The sequence below is a fragment of the Bubalus bubalis genome, chromosome 5 (assembly GCF_019923935.1).
Source record: "Bubalus bubalis isolate 160015118507 breed Murrah chromosome 5, NDDB_SH_1, whole genome shotgun sequence".
Taxonomy (NCBI): domain Eukaryota; kingdom Metazoa; phylum Chordata; class Mammalia; order Artiodactyla; family Bovidae; genus Bubalus; species Bubalus bubalis.
The window spans coordinates 11,280,394-11,296,215 of record NC_059161.1 but is presented as its reverse complement, the minus strand read 5'-3'; the positions used below and the strand labels follow the sequence as shown (position 1 = coordinate 11,296,215).

The 15,822-nt window shown below is 44.0% G+C and overlaps 1 long non-coding RNA gene across 3 annotated transcripts in view; it reads left to right on the top strand.

Moving 5' to 3' along the window:
- The window catches only part of LOC102390734, a 92,808-nt gene that overhangs the window by 54,906 nt on the left and 22,080 nt on the right, over positions 1 to 15,822 (top strand). For all 3 annotated transcript variants that reach the window (XR_003109366.3, XR_006551045.2, XR_006551044.2), the window contains exons 5-6: positions 10,865 to 10,935; positions 14,656 to 14,835. This is a non-coding gene — a long non-coding RNA (uncharacterized LOC102390734). The remainder of the gene's footprint in view (positions 1 to 10,864; positions 10,936 to 14,655; positions 14,836 to 15,822) is intronic.

Sequence of the window (15,822 nt, the reverse complement as noted above, 5' to 3'; positions counted from 1 at the left end):
AAATGAAAAAAAAAATACCAAAAAAGTATGAAATGGTGGGAGTCAGTAAGAAATGTCAGGGTATCTTGTTTTTTTTTGCTTTTCCTTTTTTCAGGGTATCTTTTGATCCAACACCTCAGGAAATCTGGAGGTCAGCCTAGATGCTGGGGTTCATTACCCAGATAAACAGTCTAAAATCTGTAAGGATAAAGAACTCTCCATCTCTCCCCTCTTCCCCTACTAATTCTCACTTAGAAGACCCCTTCTTTTTTCTGCCTTTTCATCAAGAGCTAGATTTCACAGAATTAGAGGAGACATGAATGAATGCTAAATGAAGATTATGGTTTTCTTATATGATCGTTTTTAGTGACCATCAGTTCAGTTCAGTTCAGTAGCTCAGTCGTGTCCGACTCTTTGCGACCCCATGAATCGCAGCACACCAGGCTTCCCTGTCCATCACCATCTCCCAGAGTTCACTTAAACTCACGTCCATCAAGTCGGTGATGCCATCCAGCCATCTTATCCTCTGTCATCCCCTTCTCCTCCTGCCCCCAATCCCTCCCAGTATCAGGGTCTTTTTCAATGAGTCAACTCTTCGCATGAGGTGGCCAAAGTACTGGAGTTTCAGCTTTAGCATCATTCCTTCCAAAGAACACCCAGGGCTGATCTTCTCTAGAATGGACTGGTTGGATTAGTGACCATAGGTGTTTCTTTTTTCCTCTCTGATGGTCTGGTTGTAGGAATTTCCCAGCCAGCCTGGCATATCTGCCCTTGCCTGGATCAGACTCATCCTGCACCTCTGCTTCTGAAACTCATGCGTTTCTATTTATTCTTTAAAAATTGTGTTTGATTTTGGTAAGAATACTTGATGTAAGATTTATTCTCTTAACAAATTTTTAAGTTTATAGTATAGAATTAACTGTGTTAAGTATAGGTACTTTGTTGAAATGGACTTCCCAGGTAGCGCTAATGGTAAAGAGCCTGTCTGCCAATGCAGGAGGTGTAAGAGATATGGATTCCATCCCTGGGTTGGAGAAGGGCATGGCAACCCACTTCAGTATTCTTATCTGGAGAATCCCATGGACAGAGGAGCCAGGCAGGCTACAGTCCATAGAGTTACAAAAAGTCAGACAAGACTAAAGGGACTGGGCATGCACACACTTTGTAAAGATACATACATACATATATATATATATATATATGTAAGTTACAATGTTGTCCAGCAGATCTCCAGAGCTTATGTATCATCTCAACCCAAACTTTATACCCACCATTTGGTAACTCTTCACTTCATTCTCCCCCTAGCAGCTGCTGTTCCACTCTTTGATTCTATGAATTTGACTATTTTAGAAACCTTAGATAAATTTCGTGGTATTTGTCCTCCTGTGACTGGTTGTTGTCACTTAACATAACGTCTTCAAGGTTCTTAAGCCCATGCATTTAAGCCCCTCCTACTCTTTTGTGATGGGGTATCTCAAAGAGTTCTTGCCCACCTCTGCTTTGTCAATATTCCAGCCCCTTCTTGATAATTCACTGGTCTCCTGAACCCTGGAGTCCAGCTCCCTAAACCCGTGGTGCATCCCCTAAATCTTTTCCCTGAGTGTCCCCAGACACTTGTCTTGCCCCGTGGGCCACACCTGCTCCTTGAAGCTCACCTGCCCCCTGTCTGCCCAGCTCTCTGGACTCCCCAGGCATCCAACCCACACCATTCCTACCAGCCCTGCCCTGCTGAGGCCCCTGCCTGGCGGGACACGGTGCCTCTGATGACTAAAAATAGGAGTTGTATAAAAGAACGGTGGGACCCAAATAAAGTCTGAAGCAGGAAATATAATGATCCTCCAAAAATATGATTCTGTTGCTTCCACAGGAGCCCTGTATCTGCTTCAAAGCATGTGAACTATCTTTATTTTGCATTCAAACTATCTTTTGGGACCAGGTTTCCTTCATAACATGGCTTATTGCAAAATGGATCTGAAACCCTAGGGAGTTTATCTGTAGTTAGGTTTTTTTTTTTTTTTCTTTCCAGTAACTGTGGGTCGGAGGTATTCCAGCCATTATTGACTAAAGGACTACTCTGTTTTATGACATCTAATCAGATGGATGTCCCACTGGTAGGACAGATTGTGTCCCTTTTTTTCCCTCTGGACTGAGGAGATAAAGAGATAAAATTCATAGGTTGTGTTATTTTTTTAAAAAAAATCAACAGCCTAGTTCCCCATGAGATCTTCACGTGAGCCTGTTATGCATGAGAGGCTAGCCTTAATGGGGGAGACTGAAGGGCTTGCGAGCAGGACATTTTGTCCTCTGACTGGCTAGGCTTGGTCTGGTCCAGAAAAATTTCTATTCAAGGTCATCTTGGATCCTGATGGTTCAAAGAAAAATGGCAGAGTCTGAATGTGCTGTTCCCAGATGTCTTCACTTGCCCGAGAAGCCAAGTTCAACTTCCGTTTGGAGTTAGATAGGATCCCCATGCTAAAATATTAGACAAATAATGTCTCAGGGTTTTCATTTCCTGTTACATAAAGTGGGCCTGATAATAGCAGCCATGACAATTTCCCAGGTCCCTGATGAGACCCCAGGCAGGCCTGGGTGTATATGTAACATCGAGTTCTATTCAAAAGCAAGGTATCATTGCAACCTCTGTTACAATGCAACTTAAGCACCCCAAACTTCCCTTTAGCATATGCTATCAACTCGAGCATCCCTACAATTATGAAACTATATAGGGTTTCACCCCCATGTCATCTCTTGAGACTGCTTGTGTCTCAAAGTAGGATTACCTTTTATTTGTCCTGAAACTTCCTCCTTCAAATCAGAAGCTGTCCCCTGGGTTCAGGGTTTTGGGATCTGTGAACAAACCTGTTTTCACTCTGCCTGCCCTTTTCATGGTTGTTTAAGTCTCCCCTCATATTCCCTCAAGGTTTGCTTTTGCAGCATGAGACCTAATTCCTTCTGGAACAAAGTTTCCTCCATAACTATGATCAATGTGGGTTCTCTCTGAACCCCCTGTCCACTGGAAATCCATGTGTATCAGCAGCTGTCTTGTCTTCCTTAACTGTAAGCCTAAACACCTTCTAAGTAATATCTCAGCCGAATGTGTACCAGAAAGCTGTCTTCATAAACACTTAGAAAATTGATTTTGGTGAAGAATCTATGGCTGAGGACCCCAAGAAAAGTCAATTACTTTCAGTGTCTCTGGCTCTTCAAGACTTAAGGCTTAAGAAACCTCTAGGAAGACACCCCAGTGTTGCTGAAGATTTTGGTAGGCAAGCAGGGAAGAGATTTCATCATGAGATTTAAGAGGCTCAGGAAGGTAACTGCCTAGAAACCCTTTCGAACAAGTCCACACAGTTCTTTGAGACATATCTTTTGTTAAAATTAGAGGGCCATCCTGTCTAGTAGGTAACTTCTAGGCTCTGGGGCTGTGCCATCTGGTTGGAATCTTGGCTCTGCCATTTCCTATATGTATGACTTGACCTCTTTGTGCCTCAATTTTCCTATCTGTAAAATGGGGACAAAAATAGCAACCTACTTAACAGGTTTAAGTAGGAACTCTTAACCCTGCACCCTTGGAACGGAACTCATCCGTATGTAGAGGACTTCCTGTATTACATATGGCGCACTTACCTTAGGCTGAACCCTGTGATCAAGGTCTTATATTACCTACTTCAGTTCTTACAGCAAGCTTGTGAGAAAGGTGCTGTTTTTTTCCTATGGATGAAAAAGCAGAAGCTTGGGGAAGCTGGTTAACTTGCTCCACATCACATAGTTAGCAAAAGCAGTACCAGAAGTCAAAGCCCGTGTTCTTCACCACTTGATCTTCTGTGTTTTCATCTATGTTTCCATCAAGGGAATTTCTGGTCTTTATTTCTTTTCTCAAGTAGGTATCATCTAGAATGCTAGAGTTTATATTATCAGCTGGTAATTTGGCTTATGGAAAGGGCACCGGATTAGGAGTCAGGAGACCTAAATTCTGATCTAACTCTGCCACTGACTACAGCAGCTGAGACAAAGTGTTTGCTTCTGCTGGGCTACCAAGTGGGAACTGATAATGCCTGCTCTGCCTATCTCAGGGACTATGGGGAGGGTCACTTTCAAATTTATCCAATAATGAGGGTTCACTGGAGGCTCAAGCTCATGTGAGCTGCATTTGCATGTATTTTTCATTATTGCTAAATAAACTTGTGCTGTGCTTAACTTAGGAGATGCTTGAAATGCAAGATACCGTTGTTCCTATGAGTTTGGACAATATGAACCAGTTTTCCTTGGGGTCTGATTGCCCTCAGACAGGCTAACCATCAGCTGGGATGAACCCTATATTTCAGAGAGTGAACCTCACTCTAGGACCTTCCCTGGATTTCAACCTTCCTCTTTCAACTGTTCCGTGATGAGGCATGTGGAGAGCTGCTTTGGAACCAGGATGCCAGCAAAGTCAAGGAGGTCAAACTGAGGCCTCCCCATGAAGATCTCTGCGAACCTAAGATCCTCACGAAGTGCTTCTATCCCTGCATCCTATCCTGCATCTTATCAGTTGCTATGGCGGGATGTTGGGTTGGTTCCATTCTTCACTAAGGGATTAGGTATAAACATACAGAAGAAGAATTTGACTGCTAAGGCAATGAGAAAAAAATGAAGCCAGGATTCATATTCAGCTGGTATGTATCAAGGTGACAGATTTTTCCCAGTCAGAATCTGCTCTCATCGGTCAGTGCGGGCTGCTTGTTATATGTACTAACTCTCACTCCTGGATAAAGCTCATTTGCTTTCTGGTTTTGCAGAGGCTCTTCTTGGTTCTGTGCTCTGCCTGGTCAACTCTTTTCCCATCTGCCTCTTGGGAACATAGAGGTAGCACAGGAAATAGCACAGGGGCTCAGGGTGGTGCCTCACAGGGGCTGACACAATGGAGCAGGTCCCCATTGCCCTGATGTCCCCAAGAGCCTGATGGGATGTGTCCATTCAGCTGGCTCAGCTCTGAGAACAGGAGCCAGATCTTCAACCCTTCATCGTGACAATTCTGTGCTGATGTTTAAATGGTGCTCAAAATGCATTCGATGAATGAATAAACCCTCCAGAAAGTATCCAAGTTTCGGACACAGTGTAGGGAGCTGTTGGCTTATTCCTGGTGGAAGGTAAATTAAAAAGACTAGATCACATCCCTCAGGGAATTCCAGTGTATAGTGGATGATTCCATCACTACATGACAAAGATAAAGGACATGCAGATAGGCATTTTATGAGTGCAAACAGATTCAATTTTTAAAAGTCAAGGTCATCATTAAGTAAAATGAAAGAAGCAAGAGAAAGCAAGGACAAGTAGAGATTTTTTTTTTTTAATTGGATGTAAAGCCTCCAGGAGAAGCAAATTCCTCTGGAAACAGCCCAGCCTGTGGCATTTCTTCTTTTTTCAAAGGCTGGTTTTGTTGGGTTTTTAACTGAGAGCCTCAGGATGGAAGGAGAAGCTATCTCCCCAGCACAGAGTTTTCCCCCTCTTTTCCAAAGGGAAGGCAGATTTGGGAAACTGGCACTGCCCCTACCCAGATGGCAGCCAGCAGCTGGCTCTGGCAAGGGCAAGTTCTCACTCCCGGCTGCTGGCTGCCCAGCCCCTCCCGTTTCCCCAGCAAGGCCGGGCCATTAGGAAGGAGAGAATGCGAGAGCCCTGCCATGCCAGCGGCTCCTCACCACCCTGACCTGGCTTCCCTGGCTCTGGCACCCGGGCCCACAGCCGGGGAGCCGGGGAGCAGACCCAGAGGCACGAGCCAGCAGCCTCAGCCTCCCGCTTCCCGCCTCAGCTGCTGACTTGGCCCCGGCACGATGGCCGCTGACATCCACGGGGCCGTAGCGCGAGGGACAAAGAGTGGCAGTGACTTCAGCGTGCATGGCCTGGCCACAGCACCGCTGGCTGGTTGGGTACCAGGGCTCAGATATCAGCCTGGTGGCCCGTGGCTGCCCCTGTCCCATCAGACACCACCCCGTCGCTCCCCAGATCGCACCTGTCCCCATGGTCTTCACCCCAGGCACATTGTTCTTTTTCCTGTCTTTTCTTCCTTTTCCTTTCTTCTCTCTCTTTCTTCCTTGTGTTCCCTTCTCCTCTCCTCTTCGCTCCTCTTTTCTCTTCCATTCCTCCCTCTCCTCCAACCCGTCTGTCTTCACAGAGTGTCTTTCTCCTACATCCGTGTTTTCCTCCTCTTTACTTTAATCTTCAAACATGTATTGACTACACCTTCTCTATCAGTCCCTCTACTAGACTCTGGCAGGTCACAGATACCGTATACTTGGCCCTGCTCCTGACATTTGTACATGAGATGAGTCTATGACAACTGATGAAGACAGAGTGTGTGAAGTACCAAACATGCCCACAAATGACTCAGACAACAGAGGAAAGGGTCACTGGTTTCTGCCTGACCCATTTTGGGGAAAAGTTTGCTGAGGAGCTGCCATTTTTCAGTTCGATTGCTTACTCAGCTTTGTATGTTCCTGAGGAAAGATACAGATTTCCAAGTCTGGTTGGAAAAATGGAAGCTTTGATTTTTGTTTCAGTTTCTGTTTACAAATTCAGATTCTAAGGCTTTGAATTTTCATCAAATCCAGTTTATCCATCTTTCTTTCTTTGATGGATAGTACTTCTGCTATCTTATCAAAGAGCTTTTTGCAACTAGCCCAATGTTGTAGAGATTTTCTGCTGTATTTTCTTTTAGAAATTTCATAAATTTGCAATTACATTTACAGTCTATGAACCATTTTGAATTAATTTTTGTTTATAGTATGTATAGAGGGTGTTTTTTGTTTTGTTTTCCATTGTCATCGTTTAGTCGCTAAATCGTGTCCGACTCTTTGCGACTCCATGGACTGTAACTCACCAGGCTCCTGCATCCATGGAATTCTCCAGGCAAGAATACTGGAGTGGGTTGCCATTTCCTTCTCCATTTTTTTTTTTTTTTTTGCATATTGACATCCAATTGTTCTGGTACCATTTCCTGAAAAGACTATCCCTTCCCTATTGAACTGCCTTTGCATCTTTTCAAAGGTGAGTTGACTATATTTGTGTGGGTCCACTGGTGGATTCTTCGAGAGCATTTTAATGTCCAATGTGTTATTGAATACATTCTGTCTCTGTGTCCTTATCTCAAAATAAATGCATTCCTACTGTGTAAATAGCACCCTATGCAGGAACTAGAGTTACTACTTGACTGGGCAAAAGAAAAGAAGTTTGGGCAAATACAGATTAGAATTCACTCTGCCCCTGATTGCAGCATGACTTTTGGGTTTTGGACTTTTTGATCTTAAAGGAACACAAGTGGGACTTGATAAGAAGTGTCATGAAGATTAATGAAGGACATGGCTAGGAGAGGACCTGCGATTTGCCTCATCTGCATCCAGATATTTGTTTAATTCCCTCTGTTTCCTTTTTCAGTGAAAATATTTGGGGGGGTGGGGCGCGACTGTGATATGAGAATAATTATATTGTTAAACTATAAGTACTTTCAAGGAAGGTCTGTCTTCTTTGGTGAAAAGTGAAACACTTCTGTGGCCCCTTCAGTAGGCAGTAAACAGGTCCTCAGTATCTCTTGTTTATCTTCTGCTGCATCAAATCAAATACAAAGATTACTCAGAAAATGCGTTTAATGTTTTAGTCCCCGTGACATTCCTTTGGCTTTCCTTTACCAATAGAATTAGTCTTTTACAATTTTGGAATGAAAAGTGTGCAAAATGGTGTCTTCATATTGCTTAACTGCTTTCCACCCATGCCACTCATTTCTGATTTTTCATGGCTTTAAGCCACCATCTGCGGGAAGGGTGGGAAGGACACTTGTAAGGTCACTGTGTCCTGCCCTCCAGCCTCAGGCCTGGCTGCACTTGGGCTACGGATGTTTCTATCTTTCCTGAAAGGTTTTCAGAGCTTCCTTCTCATCTTCAAAGGTCTCATCTTCAGGGTAGGCCCCCAGTTCTTACCTCCAAGGACCGTGTTCCTGGTTGATGGGCAAGGAAACTTCATTCCTACCAGACACCCTGGACAGCTTGTACTATGATATTGTTTTGTGACTTTGACCAACTTTGCTTTCTTTTCTTTTATAAATCATTCAAACACTTCAAGTCCAAATATTAACACTGGGGACAGCTTGTGATTAACCTCTCTACTCCAAGAAGTAACCAGCATCAGTGATTCTTCCTTCTAAAATTGCTTAACCAGTTTTTAATACACCAAAAAGACTTTTGCCCAGAGCCCTCTGGCCATCTATTTTCCTTAATGGTCTTTTATGGGGGACCTTATCAAAAGCTTGCAAGGAAATCCAAGTAAATTATGTTCCTTGGTTCACCTTTACCTACTATTTCATTAACTTTTTCAAAAACAATATGACATAGTTTTCAACATAATTAAAGGGGTTGGGAAAAAGGGAACTTTAACTACCGCCTGACAGTTTCCGGAGTTGCCTACGAGAGCTGGGTCACTGCTCATATTCTGCCTCTGCTTAAGGACACTAATTCATTTCCCAGGCTGTCTGGCGAGGTCAGCCACTAGTTCAAGGTGGAAATGACAAGTTTTTAGGCTTTCAAGTGTGCAGTACTCAGCTCTCCAGAGAGCACGAAGGAAGGAAACCACAAGTTTATCCAGGTCTGGCCCAGAGAAAGAGGAAATGATGGGACGAACCAAGACGAAGGCAGGGGCGGTGTCTCCGTGGAAGGGGGAGCCAGCACTGGAGGGCTCAGACAGTCCCAGATCGCTCTTTATTCTCTATATGGGAAAAAGGAAGGGCTGATCGTCGCATTTGGGAAAACTTTCAGTGTTCCAGGGGAGGTGTGTAAGGCTAGAATGCAAGGGTGGGCAGAGGCTGGTCAAATGAGGAGGAAAGGGTTAGAAATAAGCTCACACAACGGGTGGTAGCAGCATTTAAAAGGACGCTAATCATCGTCATCATAACTGCAGTGTATTTATTGAGTGTCTCCTATGTGCAAGTATGTGCCAGGCATGCGCAAATGCCTCTTGCATTTATGCTAATAACCTGGAAGGGTAGATATCATTATCCTCACTTACAAATGAGAAAAATAAGGCACAGGGAACTGAAAAGATCTGAAGGTCACACAGTTAATAAATTATCAGATTTGGGAGGCTACCTTCTCGCCCTAATTCTGAAGTACGTAGATTTTCATGATGCTAGCTACTCAATTTTTAGCCAATTTAGTACCAAATTCTCCCATAAGTCAAATATTCTGGTTAACAAAATGTTCTAGACATTCTAAGTATGAATTAGCAGTTTTCATAAAATAGGAATCATTATTCGATGGTTAAAAAGCAGCCACTGTTTAATTTGTATGAATGATTCGCAAAAGCATTTAAGGTTTATAGTCCTCAAAGCATCTTTATGAGCCTCCATTTTTACTGGTCTGAGAATTTGGAAGTACTTGTGTACAGAGGGCTCTGGCTGACAAAATGCTAGTAAAATTGGCTTTTTCTGTAGAAAGGAACTAGCAAAGAAAAGCTGAGAAGCTTCCGTTTCTTTCTGGCTTACTTCTTGGTTTCCACTGGCTCAGGGCCTATTTTTCCTTATGTCTGAAGGAATGGGCCATTTTTAGTCTCTTCCCCAACTTCAGAAAGCCCACCATAATTGTCCTACCACATGCTTCATCCATCTTCCCCAGGATGTGATGCCTTCATATGAGACAGCATTTCTACAGTGTGTTTTGGAGACCTGCAACCTCTCCCCAGGTGGCCTTGCAGGCTGCTGTGTTCCAGGGGTCAAGACGCCTCACCTTCTGGTCCTGCACGCTTCTTTCAGTGTCCAGGGGAACACGTGGGTGTCTGAAGGCACCTGGGCCAGGCTGAGGGGCCCAGCCACTAGGTCCACACTCCTGACTTCTCAAGACAATGACCCTTCAGACCAGGAGCCTGAGAAGCTGAGAAACCAAAGAAACAACTTGGGTGTTTCTTTAAAGAATGAATGTGCTAATTGGAGGGACTGCAAACATAGTGTTCAGAGAGAAAAAAATACATCCTTCCATCTAGCACCAAAACTGGGAACTTGGGTGGGAAAAGCAAGTCCCTCATCTTAGGAGAGAAGGTAGCCTGGGCTGCTGGTCTTCAGTAAGGCCCAATAAAGTCCAAGGTTGGTGGTTTGAAGTTCCAGAGTCCATTTCCAGAGAACAGGGGGCATCAGCTCTGTCCACTGGGTGTGCAGCCCTTCGGCAGGTGTCTGTGTGACTTGCTGGGCAGAAGGGCAGAGTCCCTGGACCATGTGGGCAAGTAGCAAGTGTCCTGCCTAGTCATGCACCCATGTGCCAATTCTAGCGCTGCACCTTCTAGGCTTGGTGACCTTGGACAAATAGATTTTGATTTATTCATCAGTCTCAGTTTCCTCATCAGGAACATGGGAACAATGATGGTTTGAGGAGTATGAAAAATAGTGAGTGTGTGTAAAGTGCCTGACAACACATAGCCAATGATGTCTTTCTTATAAATTTCTGTCCTGTTATCTTTCTAAATGCCAAATAAAGATTCACCGTACAGCGAATGTGAGCAACTTTGTGTTCTCTATAATCTCTCCATGGATGGTAAGGAAATAGCATTTCTTGGATGGAGAAGTAGTGACTAAATCCCACTCCCTCTTTGGACCTATGATGTGAAAAACTTTTTAGTAATTTACTAATAGATGAAAAATCTTACAAAGCTATACAAGCTAAATGACATTATATTTATTTCTATCCAAACTGCATTCTACCATTTAAAGCAGGGAGAGGGCCTCTGGGCATTTTGACCAGAGACTTTGCATCATTAATACAGTCTGGGGTTAAAAATCACATGCATTACACTTAGCTGAGTTAAAAGCATAGAGCATTTCATATTTTCAATGTAATTTCTCATCTTGCTCTGACCTCTTATCTCTCTCTCATAGGGAAGTGAAGAGAGACTTCTTGTTGACAACTAAAGACAACCCCTTCTCTTGTTGACATCAGCCTCTTTGGGGTAAATGCCCAGTCTTCCTGGCGTTCACTTCTTTCCTCCTACTTGTCAGCTGGGTAGCCTCTGGGCCTGGGAGGAGACTTATCTACTCGCATGGGGGTGAGGGCGGGGAAGGGGACCTTGGCTGGGCTTGTTACCTGGCTGCTTTTTGCTGTAGGATGACTGGTCCATTTCCTGGGGATCTTGGGCTGGTAGACCCAGAGAAGTGGCTCCTTCACCTGGTCTTCTGGGGTTTGTGTTTAATCCCACCCATGGTCCCGGCCATTGGCCTCTGGAGGTGGAGACCTTGTACTCCGTGGCTATCTTGCTCTAACTCCAGGCCCCTGCACAACCACTGGCCTCTCAGTACCATGGTTTCCTCCCGCTGGAGTATATGGAAACTTCCGGATTCCATGTGTACCAAGAGAAGGCCTTGAGAGGTCAGAAGCTTTACTTTAAAGGCACCTAAACAGCACCCCCAGCCGAGGTAACCTGCCTGGCAATGGTACCATATTGCTGAAGTTTCAATATACGTGCAGGCTTCTAGAAGGAGGGGTGTTGGGATTGACACCCTCCTGGTTCGTTCACAGGAAAGCAGAGAGCGAGTCCCACTGCTCTGGGGGGCTCCTAGTGTGGGCGGCACGGGTGGGCAGGCACACACTTAACTGGCTATTCCTTTTTCCCTCATTTTTTCCATTTCTTCCTTGTCCTGGTTTCTGCACAACTTTCAACTTTCACCCCAGACAGGTGAAAATGCCCCGTATGTCATAGTCTAAATTCTCTAAACGTATAAACTTCTGTACAGTCATTCCATGTATTGGTGTTCTTACAGAAAGAGAGTTTTTGAAGTTTAGAAATCCCTTTTTCTTGAAGCTTAGTTTTCAAGATTAGCATTTGATTAAGCTCTCAAACGGAGAAGGCGATGGCACCCCACTCCAGTGCTCTTGCCTGGAGAATCCCAGAGACGGGGGAGCCTGGTAGGCTGCCGTCTATGGGGTCACACAGAGTCGGACACGACTGAAGTGACTTAGCAGCAGCAGCAGCAAGCTCTCAAAAAGAGTAACTTGCTGGTAAAAGCTGAGAAATGACTTCCTTTTTTCCGGCAGATATTTACTCATCACTTGAAGATTGGCAAACATTGATTTGATGGATAGAAACCATAAGGACTCACAGTTTAAAGGAAAAGGGAGATTATTTCACTTTAAAAAACGACATCTGTTAGTTTGGACATTATGCCACCTTGGTTATCAACTATGTAAGTGGAGTTTATGGATAGCATTGGGGATGGAAATCCTTGGCTGAAGGGCCTGTCAAAGCTATTATCAGTGCATTACCAGTTTGTGCTGAGACTGGGAAGTGGCACTTAGACAATGCCTATGCTGAAACTTCCAAAGGTGGGACTTTGCTGTGCTGTTTGCCTTTTCTGCTCACTATGTCTCACCTTTAGAATCTACTAATTTCCTTTCCTTAAGGATTCATATAAACTCATTGTTAGAGTTGATTAGCAGTCTTCTTTGTCTTTGTTTTTAGAAGGTGACTTTTTACTCACTTTGCTTGATTTGAAGAAAACAAGAAGCTGCAATCTTGCCAAGTAGAACTTAATCAGTACTTTATTGAATCCAATTCACAAATATTCATTGGGTGCCTATGTCCCAAGCCACCATTCCGGGCATTTGGCGTGTCTCTGTTATAGTACCAAGTACAGATGAGTAGAAAAAGAGGACATTGCAGGAGAAGGGGAATAGAAAGTCAGGGATTAATTGCCCTAGAAAAGCACCAAACACATCTTACATCATCAGAATCATGATGATGCATGATTTTGCCTCTCTGCAAAAGTTTTGTGGTTAGTGAAATCTGTTATGCATGCATGCTAAGTCACTTCAGTCATGTCCATCTATTTGCAACTCTATGGACTATAGCCCACTAGGCTCCTCTGTCCATGGGATTCTCCAGGCAAGAATACTGGAGGGGGTTGCCATGCCTTCCACCAGGGGATCTTCTCAACCCAGGGATCGAACCAGCGTCTCTTACGTTATATTACATTACCTGCGTCTCCTGCATTGGCAGGTGAGTGCTTCACGACTAGCACCACCTGGGAACCCCAGAATATGTTAGAGCTACATCCATATTGGTACCCTCTGGAAATACAACAGATCTTCAGTAACTGGAATATTGCTCTTTTTAATTCATAAAATGAAGTATCATTTTACGTAGAATGAATTTGTAGCACTGGTGATAAAATTCATTTATCTTCAATTGCTTGTGTCTCCAGTCTGGCTGATCTCCTCAGCATTTTCTACTTTACCAAGTTTTGTGCTAAAATGTTTCCCCTGCTCTGACCATCTGCAGCTCGGTGTCCTCCAAACTCATGGGGTTACCTTCTTCATAGAGACGTCTTTGGCTCCTCCAGGCAATGCTGACATGAATTCTCTCTCTGAATCTCTGTCATACCTCTAGTTCAATTCACATAGTTGGCCTCAACACTACATTAATGGCAGGATCTAGGTCTTAAATTTTCTTTGCATTTTCTATAATGCCTAGAAAAATTATACAAAACATTATAGGCCTAAATAAATATGTAGGTAGGTATATACTTATTGAGTACTTTTAGGGATGATGACTTGGAGAAGGAAATGGCAACCCCCTCCAGTGTTCTTGCCTGGAGAATCCCAGGGACGGGGGGAGCCTGGTGGGCTGCCGTCTATGGGGTCGCACAGAGTCAGACACGACTGAAGCGACTTAGCAGCAGTAGCAGCAGGGATGATGACAAAATAGTTAATACTTAGTACAGCATGGACACTGATCACTGAGAGTACTCTGACCAATTCATATTGTCTGAATATCAGCCACACTTACACACACACATACACATATGGAATACTTACAATATTACATGGGGTGCATACATCACCTTTCATTTCATAGAACAGAGATGAGGGAACTGAGTTTCAGAGAAGCTCGTTACTTGCTCGGGACACACAACCAATGGAAGAGCCTAGATTTGTTCACTCAGCGCCTGTGTTCTTTCCACTGAACTCCTGTGCTGATTACTACTTGCGGTGGGTCAGGTCCTCTCTCTCCCTGGGCTGAGTTGTGCCTTTCAGAGGAGAGGGAGTTGGGTGACTGTCGAGCCTGCCTAGAGCACACAGATAGTCAGCTCACTTAGACTGAGCCGTCGGCATTGTGGGGACCTGCATGGTTGTGCTTAACATCTATGGCCAGTTCGCACACTGTTTTGCCTGCGTTGTAAAGATTTGGTCAGAGACAGTTATTTTACAAAGCCAGAGATCTGGTGGCTTGTGCGATGATTCTTAGCAGCTCCCTTAGAATCTCTCAGTATTTCCATTTTATCTTGTTTAAGTGGTAAAATGTTGTACTTGCCCTAAATTTCTCATAAATTATTTTAAAATTTTAATCTGCATTTTTAATATCAAAATTAAATGTCATTATTATCCAACAATCTAATTGGTGATTAAGAAAACATAGGTCATCCCTTCTCAGTTTGGCCAGTCAGTAGTGAAGAGTGAGGTGAATGATACTTTCTAATACAGGATTGAGAGCCATAAGCTCCTCAAGTCCCATCCCATTTCCTGTTCCTGAGCACACAGGATCACTTCATTTCCTCCTTGTTGGGTTGGGGTCATGTGACAGGGCTCTGGCAAAACAGTTAGGACTGAGGGATATAAGCCACCTCTAGTTCTGCCCCTTTGAAGCATGTTCTGGCTTTTGCTTTCCCGTCCACAGTGAGTTTAGATGCCGCTGATTTGTGATTGCAACATCATGAAAGGGAAGGAGTTTGGGTTCCTGAATATCCACTTGGAAGAGAGCCTCCAAAGAGAGCTGCCAGACTTTCACTGGACAGTGACACGAGGGAGAAATAAACTTAGTGGTGTGAGACCATGGAGATTGTCATTATAGCAACTGGTATGTATTGCTCTAATACAGACATTGGTACTGAAAGTGGGGTACTGACATAACTAAATTGCATTCTTTGACTGCTATACTAGCTTAGGTGTGTTATCATTCATTTCGGAGTTCAGCAACAGGCTGAAAAGAAGCTAATACCAGAATCTGTTAAGATGGAAATTCTGTTTATGCGGTGACAAATTTGGTAGAGTTATTGCCTCCTATTGATTAGAAGGTAGTCACATCACAGTTTTTATCACAAGGGTAAATGTTTAGAAAACAGAATCCTAGCAGTGTTTTGGGCTTATCTAGACTGTATGATGACTCAGGAAAGAATTCATGAGTTTGCTAGCAAAAATAGAATCAGTTCAGTGCAGTTCAGTCGCTCAGTTGTGTCTGACTCTTTGCAACCCCATGAATCACAGCACGCCAGGCCTCCCTGTCCATCACCAACTCCCAGAGTTCATTCAAACTCATGTCCATCGAGTCGGTGATGCCATCCAGCCATCTCATCCTCTGTTGTCCCCTTCTCTTCCTGCCCCAATCCCTCCCAGCATCAGGGTCTTTTCCAATGAGTCAACTCTCCACATGAGGTGGCCAAAGTATTGGAGTTTCAGCTTTAGCATCAGTCCTTCCAATGAACACCCAGGACTGATCTCCTTCAGAATGGACTGGTTGGATCTCCTTGCAGTCCAAGGGACTCTCAAGAGTCTTCTCCAACACCACAGTTCAAAAGCATCAATTCTTCGGTGCTCAGCTTTCTTCACAGTCCAACTCTCACATCCATACATGACCACAGGAAAAACCATAACCTTGACTAGCTGGACCTTTGTTGGCAAAGTAATGTCTCTGCTTTTGAATATGCTATCTAGGTTGGTCATAACTTTCCTTCCAAGGAGTAAGCTTCTTTTAATTTCATGGCTGCAGTCACCATCTGCAGTGATTTTGGAGCCCAAAAAAATAAAGTCTGACACTGTTTCCACTGTTTCCCTATCTATTTCCCAT